We start from the raw sequence: 8,499 nt of genomic DNA on the forward strand, positions 1-8,499 counted from the left end.
ACATAGGCTTTCCTTCCTGCTTTTAAGACTGAAACTTTAATTGGAGAGTTATTTTAAATTCTAAAAATGTATAAATTAAGGTTTTAGTTGGATCCCAAAAATAAAGTTTGTGATATCTGCTACCTGATATTCTATAACCCATGTAATATCTAATATCAGGTCAATGTGGTTAAAATGACAAAAGCTCTTTAAGGTAGAGTTTGTTAAAGGTCTGCAAACAATTTCTCAAGATGCAATTAGTTAAAAAAATCAATGTTTTTAAGAATCGAAAAGTGAAAGTTTCAATTAGAAACTGGCTTCTTAGTTCTCTCCAGATCCTGACAGGTGAAGAGCAAGCGCAGAATAAAGGCGAATAAGTATAGCTTAATTTGGGGAAATGCTTAGTGATGTAGCAAACTTTAGCATTAATCTGACCAAGTTCCTTTTTAGGTTGTCAAGTAGGCTCCCCCTAGAGGCAAGTAAGAGAGTGGGATGTGTGAATAATAATAATACTATATTAGCAGGTAAATTAGTGAAAAGAGGTTACCTGAGCGGGAATTTAATTATCTAATTGGAAAGTAAAGATTTCAGTAAGTCATTAAATTTCATTTAACACCATTTTTGCACTAAAATTATAAAAGCAATTTTCAGGGAAGTACATGGAGTTGGAGATAAGAAGAGAAGGTGAAAAAAGTAGAAGTCAAGCAGGTAAAAGAAAATTTAAGAGCAAAATAAATGGAAAAAAATAAGACAGTTGTGGCATTAGGGCCAACTGAGGAATGTACATGTATGGATACATATACCTAAAGAGAGAGAAAATAAAGGAGAAAGCTCTAGCTTATCAGAGAAAGGTTTGAGGATGTTTGTCTGAAATAAGTAAAATGGGACATTTCAGGAAACAGGCTTATGTGAGTAGTTCCATGGTAAATAGAGGAATATGTAGGATATTATTGATAAAATCCAGATTCGATTTGGTTGAAATATGTCCTGAATTAAGGACTCCTCCAACATGATGAACATGGAAATGTGTATTGCATGATATCACATGTACAAACTGTCATCTCAGGGAGGTGGAAGAAGACTGAGGGAAAAGAAAGAACATGGAACTCAAAGTGCCAGAAAACAATTATTTAAATATGGTAATAAAAATATTACAAAAATTATTTTGAAGTAAAAAAAAAAAAAGGAAATGTCAGGAAAGTTTTAGAAGAGAAACCAGTCTTTCTTCTGCCAGAAATGGCACCAACTCAGGGCACAGTTTAATGCTTTTTTTTTTTTTAAACCCTTACCTTCCGTCTTGGAGTCAAGGCAGAAGAGTGGTCAGGGTTGGCACTGGGGGTCAAATGACTTGCCCAGGGACACACAGCTAGGAAGTGTCTGAGGCCAGATTTGAACTTGGGACCTGCCATCTCTGGACCTGGCTCTCCATCCACTGAGCCACCCAACTGCCACCCCGGGAATTATTCTTTTAAAAGGTATATCTAGTAGGGCTCAATAAAACATGTGCTTGATTTAAAAAAGAAAAAAGAAGAATCTGCTTGAGGACTTCAGGAGGGCCGTGCACTGTCAGCATCACATCAAACCTCTTAGAACTTTTCTGCTGCAGAAATTTCCCAATATGAAATGTTAAAGGTAGAGATTTATGACATTTATCCCAGCAAACCACATAGAAAAAAGTATGAACTCAAACAGGTAATGCTATGTATGTATTACCTAGTACTATTAATACAGGCTTTTAAAAATAATGTCAAGGGGGCAGCTGGGTAGCTCAGTGGATGGAGAGTCAGGCCTAGAGACAGGAGGTCCTGGGTTCAAATGTGGCCTCAGACACTTCCCAGCTGGGTGACCCTGGGCAAGTCACTTGACTCCCATTGCCCACCCTTACCACTCTTCCACCTATGAGACAATACACCGAAATTAAGGGTTTATTAAATAAATAAATAAATAAATAAATAATGTCAGTATAGTTAGAAAAATGAATTCTGGTCATTTGGATGATTAGGTTATATATAGATGGAGATTTTGAACCTTTGGACTTCATCCCCCAGAAGTCCTTAGTATTTCCCAAAATTCCCTTTAATCTCTCTGCTGCCTCCACATTTGCATGGTCACATTATTGTTTTATAAATTCTGTAGTTCCTCCCTCTCACTCTCTTCTTTAGTGAGCAGGCTGCGTGGTTTAGGTAGCTTTTTCCTTTAGTTATTATTAATAAAACTTTTAAAATATAATACTTAGTTATTGAATATTAATTTTAATCTCCACAGTTATAAACTTCATGCTTAAAAGATTATTTAAAAGTTGCTATTTTAGGTGCATTTTATTTCATTGGGATTATATTAATAATCTTCAATGTCTTTAGCTGATGTTTGAAACTTGTTATTGAACAACTTGTTATTGAACCGTTATAAGATGGTTTTAGCTCTATTGACAATATAGTTTTTTTTTTTGTTTTTTTTTTTTTTTTTAAATTTTAAACCCTTAACTTCTGTGTATTGACCTATAGGTGGAAGAGTGGTAAGGGTAGGCAATGGGGGTCAAGTGACTTGCCCAGGGTCACACAGCTGGGAAGTGTCTGAGGCCAGATTTGAACCTAGGACCTCCTGTCTCTAGGCCTGGCTCTCAATCCACTGAGCTACCCAGCTGCCCCCTGACAATATAGTTTTAAACCTGAAAACTGCTAGATTCAGAGGGGAAGGAACTAACCTCACAACTAGCTAGAATGGGAAAGTTTATGATTTAGCTCACATCAGCTCACGCTAACAACTTAAGTTACACTTAAATTTGTTTAGTTGTGTTAAAACCATGTGTGACAGGACAAATGATTGCATGTAAAGAAATTTAGGAATACATCTGATTCAGTATCACCTGATTAGCACTGAGTTTTGTTAAAAGCAGTTTCTCTTTAATCTGAATGTTGTAAGATTGTGAAGTGAATTTTTAAAAGAAGGTGAAATATATATGTGTGTGTGTGTGTGTGTGTGTGTGTGTGTATATAAATATACAATTTGGGAAACTGTGGTGTTACATAATCAGTCCTGCTGATCATGTGTTATAGTATTCTGAAGTACTGTCATTCTGAATTTTAATTCTAATTCTAGTTCTAATTCTAATTCGGAAACGTTAAGTTTCATTCTGAATTTATTTGGCTATCCTTTATGAAAACTTGGAAACAAGTTCTTAAATTATTGTATAATATTGATTATATTGATCATATCATGTAATATTGATAATGTTGATAATTTTGATAACTCATTGCATATTTATTTGGCTATATTTTAAAGGATAAAACTAAATCAATCTTTTTTAATCTTCTTGTTTGATTGAAATTCCTATCATCTTCCCTTCTATAGCTACTCCTTAACAAGAGGAAGAATAATTAACAGAAGGGACAGTAATTAAGAATTTGTTTATTGTGAAGAATTGTTGTATTGTTTATAGAGTTATATGTAGTGGAATTGTCATCTGGAGGTGTGTGTGTGTATATAGGTTTCCAGCAATTGACCAATGTTTTTCTAGTGTTTTGAATAAATTATAAATTATTCCCTGTTTGGAATTCCAGAATGTGATTAATTCCTTGATTTCTAGTGATAGATTTTATACCAGAATGAGTTTAGGCTCTGGGAGAACATATGAGTAAATTTTAAGGTCTGGTAAACTTTATTATTACAACATCAAGAGAGAAATAATAATTAATCCCAAACTTGAGATTTGAAGTGAAATTATTATTGCTCTTATTCTGAGTCTGATTCCGGGTATATGTGTAAATTGAACTCCTTCCTCCCAGGATTGTGAACTTTCTGCTCCTCCGAGTCAGCCCATTAGGGTGGCTGGAAGGCTCCAAGCAGAGATCACAGGTTAAGAACCCCTTGAAACAGGACCCTGAACTAAGGGTTACAGGTTTGGGTCAGAGAGACTTTGATTGGTTCCTGAGATGCGATAGACCAGCGCACAGAGAAAGGAAGTGACGTGGAGAAAAGGGGCTATAAAAGGTGAGACCATAGAGGAGATCAGAGGAAATCGAGGTCCTAGATGTGAGTTTTCTGAGACTGATTCTTCTACTCCACTCATTGTTGATGGCTAGGGCAGAAGACACCCTCATGGGCTGGTGAGACTCTTGCTCCGAAGAGACTACCAGAGTTCCATGTGGAAGTCGGAACCTTGTCAGGGAGCGAGCTGAAATTCTATGGACCAGACTTTTGTTAAGATTAAAAATGATAAAGACTGATATAAATATAGAAATTAGTATTTTAATTAAAGCCATGGCCATGCTGGTAAAAATTCAAAACTGCCGCCCCAGCCATTATTGTTACCTCCGAGTGCTCAGGTAGCTAAAGAGAGGGTTCAAAGTCACTTCCCCCTATTTAAAGCTGTCCCTCACCTTGAATACGTAATCCAAAACAGGAAACCCATTGGACCACGGGAAATGAAGTTTTTAAGGTCCCCACGTGTCCATAGAAAATATATATATACTTTTAAATGGCATTTCCCAAATTCCAATTTTACACTTTAGAGTGGTAGGCTAGGAAATAAATTTTCTACTTCCTTCCTTCCTTATTTCTTTCTTATACTATATTTATATTAAATTAAATTGTTAAAAGCTACTATCATCCTCATGACTTAAGAGTTAGTTTTATAAAAGGCAACCACAACAATTTTTTTACTGATATTATTTAACAAAACCAATTTCTAAATATTACATGTAGCATTTTAATTATTACATATTACATTTATTTTCATTATTGCATATAATTGTCAAGAAGCGCTATTGAGTCCATTTTTTTTATTCCTGTATTTTCCGTATCTTGAGTCACTGTGGTCTTATGATGTTTCTTGTTTTTATAAAATCTCTAATTTTTTTAATCTTCACAGGACCATCATGGTTTTAGACTGGAATCAATCATTCATGAAACCCTGATTAGTCAGACACTGTGCTAGACAGTGGATAGACAAAAATAAAGAGGAAACCACACCTGCACTTAAGGAGTTTATATTCTATCAGGAGCAACAATATGCACATATATAATTGTAGTCAAAATAAATTCAAAGTGAATAAAAGGAAGTTTGGGGAGAGAGAGGGCACTAGGGTCTGAAACAACCGGGAAAGGCTCCTTGATATAAAATGTAATGCTTGAGCTGTGGTTTGAAAGACAGAAGGAATTCTTTGACTTGGAGGTGAATAGGGAATACTTTCCATGGAAAGGAGGGTGGTCAGTGTTTGTTTGGTACTGGGAAAAAGTATCATGTATAAGGAACGATGAGGGATCACTTGACCAGGTAATGGATTATGGGAAAGGGAGAAGCATGTAGTCAAGTTAAAAAGGTTAGATTAGGGTCAGATTTTAAAGCAAAAAAGAGAAATTTATATTTTATCTTCCAGAGAATAAGAAAGCATTGGAGGGAAGTGAGGATGGCCAGATCTGGGCTTAAGGCCAATCACTTTGGCAGCTGTGTGGAGAATGACCTAGAAGAGGAGAAGCAGGAAGTCTTATTATAAAGTGTCAATCAAAAAAAAATCTGGTATTGCCTAAGAAATAGAGTAGTAGAACAATGGAATAGATTAAGCACTCCACATGCTATAGTAAATGACCCTAGTAACCCAGTGTTTGAAAAACTCAAAGATTCAAGTTTGGGGAAGGACTCACTCTTTGACAGACAATTTTGGGAAAACTGGAGAATGGTACGGCAGAAACCAGGCACTGACCAACACCTCACATCATATACCAAGGTAAAGTCAAAATGGATACATGATTTTGAAATAATGATAACTACAAGCAAATTAGGGGAGCATGGAATAGTTTTCCAAAAGTCCAAACAACCTATAGAGAACATTACAAGACATAAAATAGATAGCCTTGACTACGTTAAATTTTAAAAGTTTTACGCAAACAAACCCAATGAAACCAAAATGAGAAGGGAGGCAAAAAAACTGGGAGAAAAATTTTATATTGTGTCTCTGACATAGGCTTCATTTCTCAAATATAGAGAAACTGAGGCAAATTTATAGGAACACAAAGGTTATGACAGGCAATTCTCAGATGAAGAAATTAAAACTATCTTTAGTCACATGGGAAAATGCTCTAAATCATTATTAATTAGAGAAATGCAAATTAAAACAACTCTGAGGTATCATCTTACATTTTTCAGGCTAACTAAAATGATCAAAAAGGAAAATGATAAATATTAGAAGGGAAGTAGTAAAACTGGTACACTAACACACTGTTGGTGAAGTTGTAAACTGATACAGCCGTTCTATAGAACAATTTGGAAACATGACCAAAGGGCCATAACATTGTACATACATGTTGACTTCCCAATGCCACTACTGGGTCCATATGTCAAAGAGATCAAAGATAAGGGGAAAGGACCTACTTGTACAAAATATTTATAGTGGCTCTTTTGGTGGTGGCAAAGAACTGGAAACAAAAGAGTTGCCTGTCAATTGGGGAATGGCTAAACAAGTTATGGCATATAATTGCAATGGAATATATTGTGCCATAAAAAATGATGAGCAAAACAATAACCAAAAAAATCCTGAAAAGATTTATATGAAATGATTCAAAGTGAAGTGAGCAGAACCAGGAGAAATCAGGCACAGTAACATCAATAATGCATGATGTTCAACTGTGATTAAATTGACTATTATCATCAATACAAGGATCCAGCACAACCTCAAGGGACTCATGAAGAAAAATGCCATCCAACACCTTAGCAAGAATGATGGAACCTGAATGCAGATTGAAGTATACCATTCTTCACTTTATTTCCTCCATGAATTTTTCTCTAGTCTAAATAATGTCTTCTTTAACAGGATGAATATGGAAATACATATTGTACTATAATACATGTACAACCTATATCATATTTCCATCTTGGTGAAGGGGAAAGAGAGAGAAAGAACATGGATCACAAAATGTCAGAAAATTACTAAAAATTGTGTGTATATATATATGAATAAAAATTATGTATACACATAAAAAATGTGTAAAAAAATTTTTTTTTGTTTTTTAAAGAAGCTGCTACAATAGCTGAGATATGATATAATGAGGGCCAGAACTGGTGTGGTTTCTATGTGCTTGCCTGTGTGAATATATATCTAATATGATAGAGGCAGAAATAACAAGATTTGGTAACTGATTGAATATGAAGATAAGAGGCAGTTAAGAGTTGAGGATAGTACGTAGGATATGAAATTGAGTGTCTGAAGCAGATACTCTTTGAAAGAAATGGTAAAGTTACAAAGAAGGAAGAGTTTGGGAGGAAAGATAATGAGTTCTCTTTGAGCCTAGCTGAGTTTGAGATGACATAGCATGGATGTGGAGTGGATCCAGTCTGCGTAGTTCAATGACTTTCTGTATCTCCATTTGGAAGCACATGGCCCAACCTTAGAAGTAAAGAAGGCAGATTTTGGGAATCCCAGAGTTGGGGACTGTCTAGGCACAACTAGTGATTGTTATTGTTGTTCTGTCATTTTCAGTCACCTATGACTCTTCATGACCCCATCTGGGGTTTTCTTGGCAGAGATAATGAGCAATTTGCCATTAACTTCTCCAGTTTGTTTTATAGATGAGCAAACCAAGGCAAAAAGAGTTAGGTAGGGAGCAGCTGGGTAGCTCAGTGGAGTGAGAGTCAGGCCTAGAGACGGGAGGTCCTGGGTTCAAATACGGCCTCAGCCACTTCCCAGCTGTGTGACCCTGGGCAAGTCACTTGACCCCCATTGCCCACCCTTACCAATCTTCCACCTATGAGACAATACACCGAAGTACAAGGGTTTAAAAAAAAAAAAAAGAGTTAGGTGACTCATCCAGGGTCACATACGGTACCACCTAGCTGCCCCATGATAAGTGGTAATGATTGCAACTGATGATAAGGGAACAAGGGACAGTGAACACTTTTGCTGGTGGAGTAGTGTCAAGATAGGGAAGGAAGAACAGTGAAATTAGAGCAGGGGGATGGCCTGAGAAAGTACTGAGGAGGGAGGAGGGAATGGAGGCCATGTTGAAGAATAAGATAGAAGGAATTGAATAATAAAGAGGTTACAATTGGATAGAAGAATGGCACCATTTTTGAATCAAGAAGTCTTTCCCAATCCCTCCTTAGTGGAAGTGACTTCCCTCTGTTGGTTATTTCCAATTTTCTAGTTCCTGTTTCTACATAGATATTTTCAAGATTTCCCCATCAGACTATGATCCTTAAGAGCATTTTCTTTTTTGCCTTTCTTTTTAGCCACGTTGCTTCACCTCATGCTTGGCACATAGGAAGCCCTTAATAAATGCTTGTTGACTTTTCTTAACTTGATGAAGGAACTGGAATGCTTGTGGGTAATGGTAAGCTCATGAGTGTCACCATGAATGTGTGGTTGTATATGGCTGAAGGTGGAGTGAAGGAGGGCATTGCTGGATTAAAGATCTCATGCAATTTGTTGGAAGTTACAGTGTTCAACAGATATATTGGTGTATGCTAGCATGTGGGCAAGACCTGGGAAGAAGAACAGGCCTGTGAAGAAAATATGAGAAGAGACC

Source organism: Gracilinanus agilis, chromosome 6 (genome assembly GCF_016433145.1).
Source record: "Gracilinanus agilis isolate LMUSP501 chromosome 6, AgileGrace, whole genome shotgun sequence".
NCBI lineage: Eukaryota > Metazoa > Chordata > Mammalia > Didelphimorphia > Didelphidae > Gracilinanus > Gracilinanus agilis.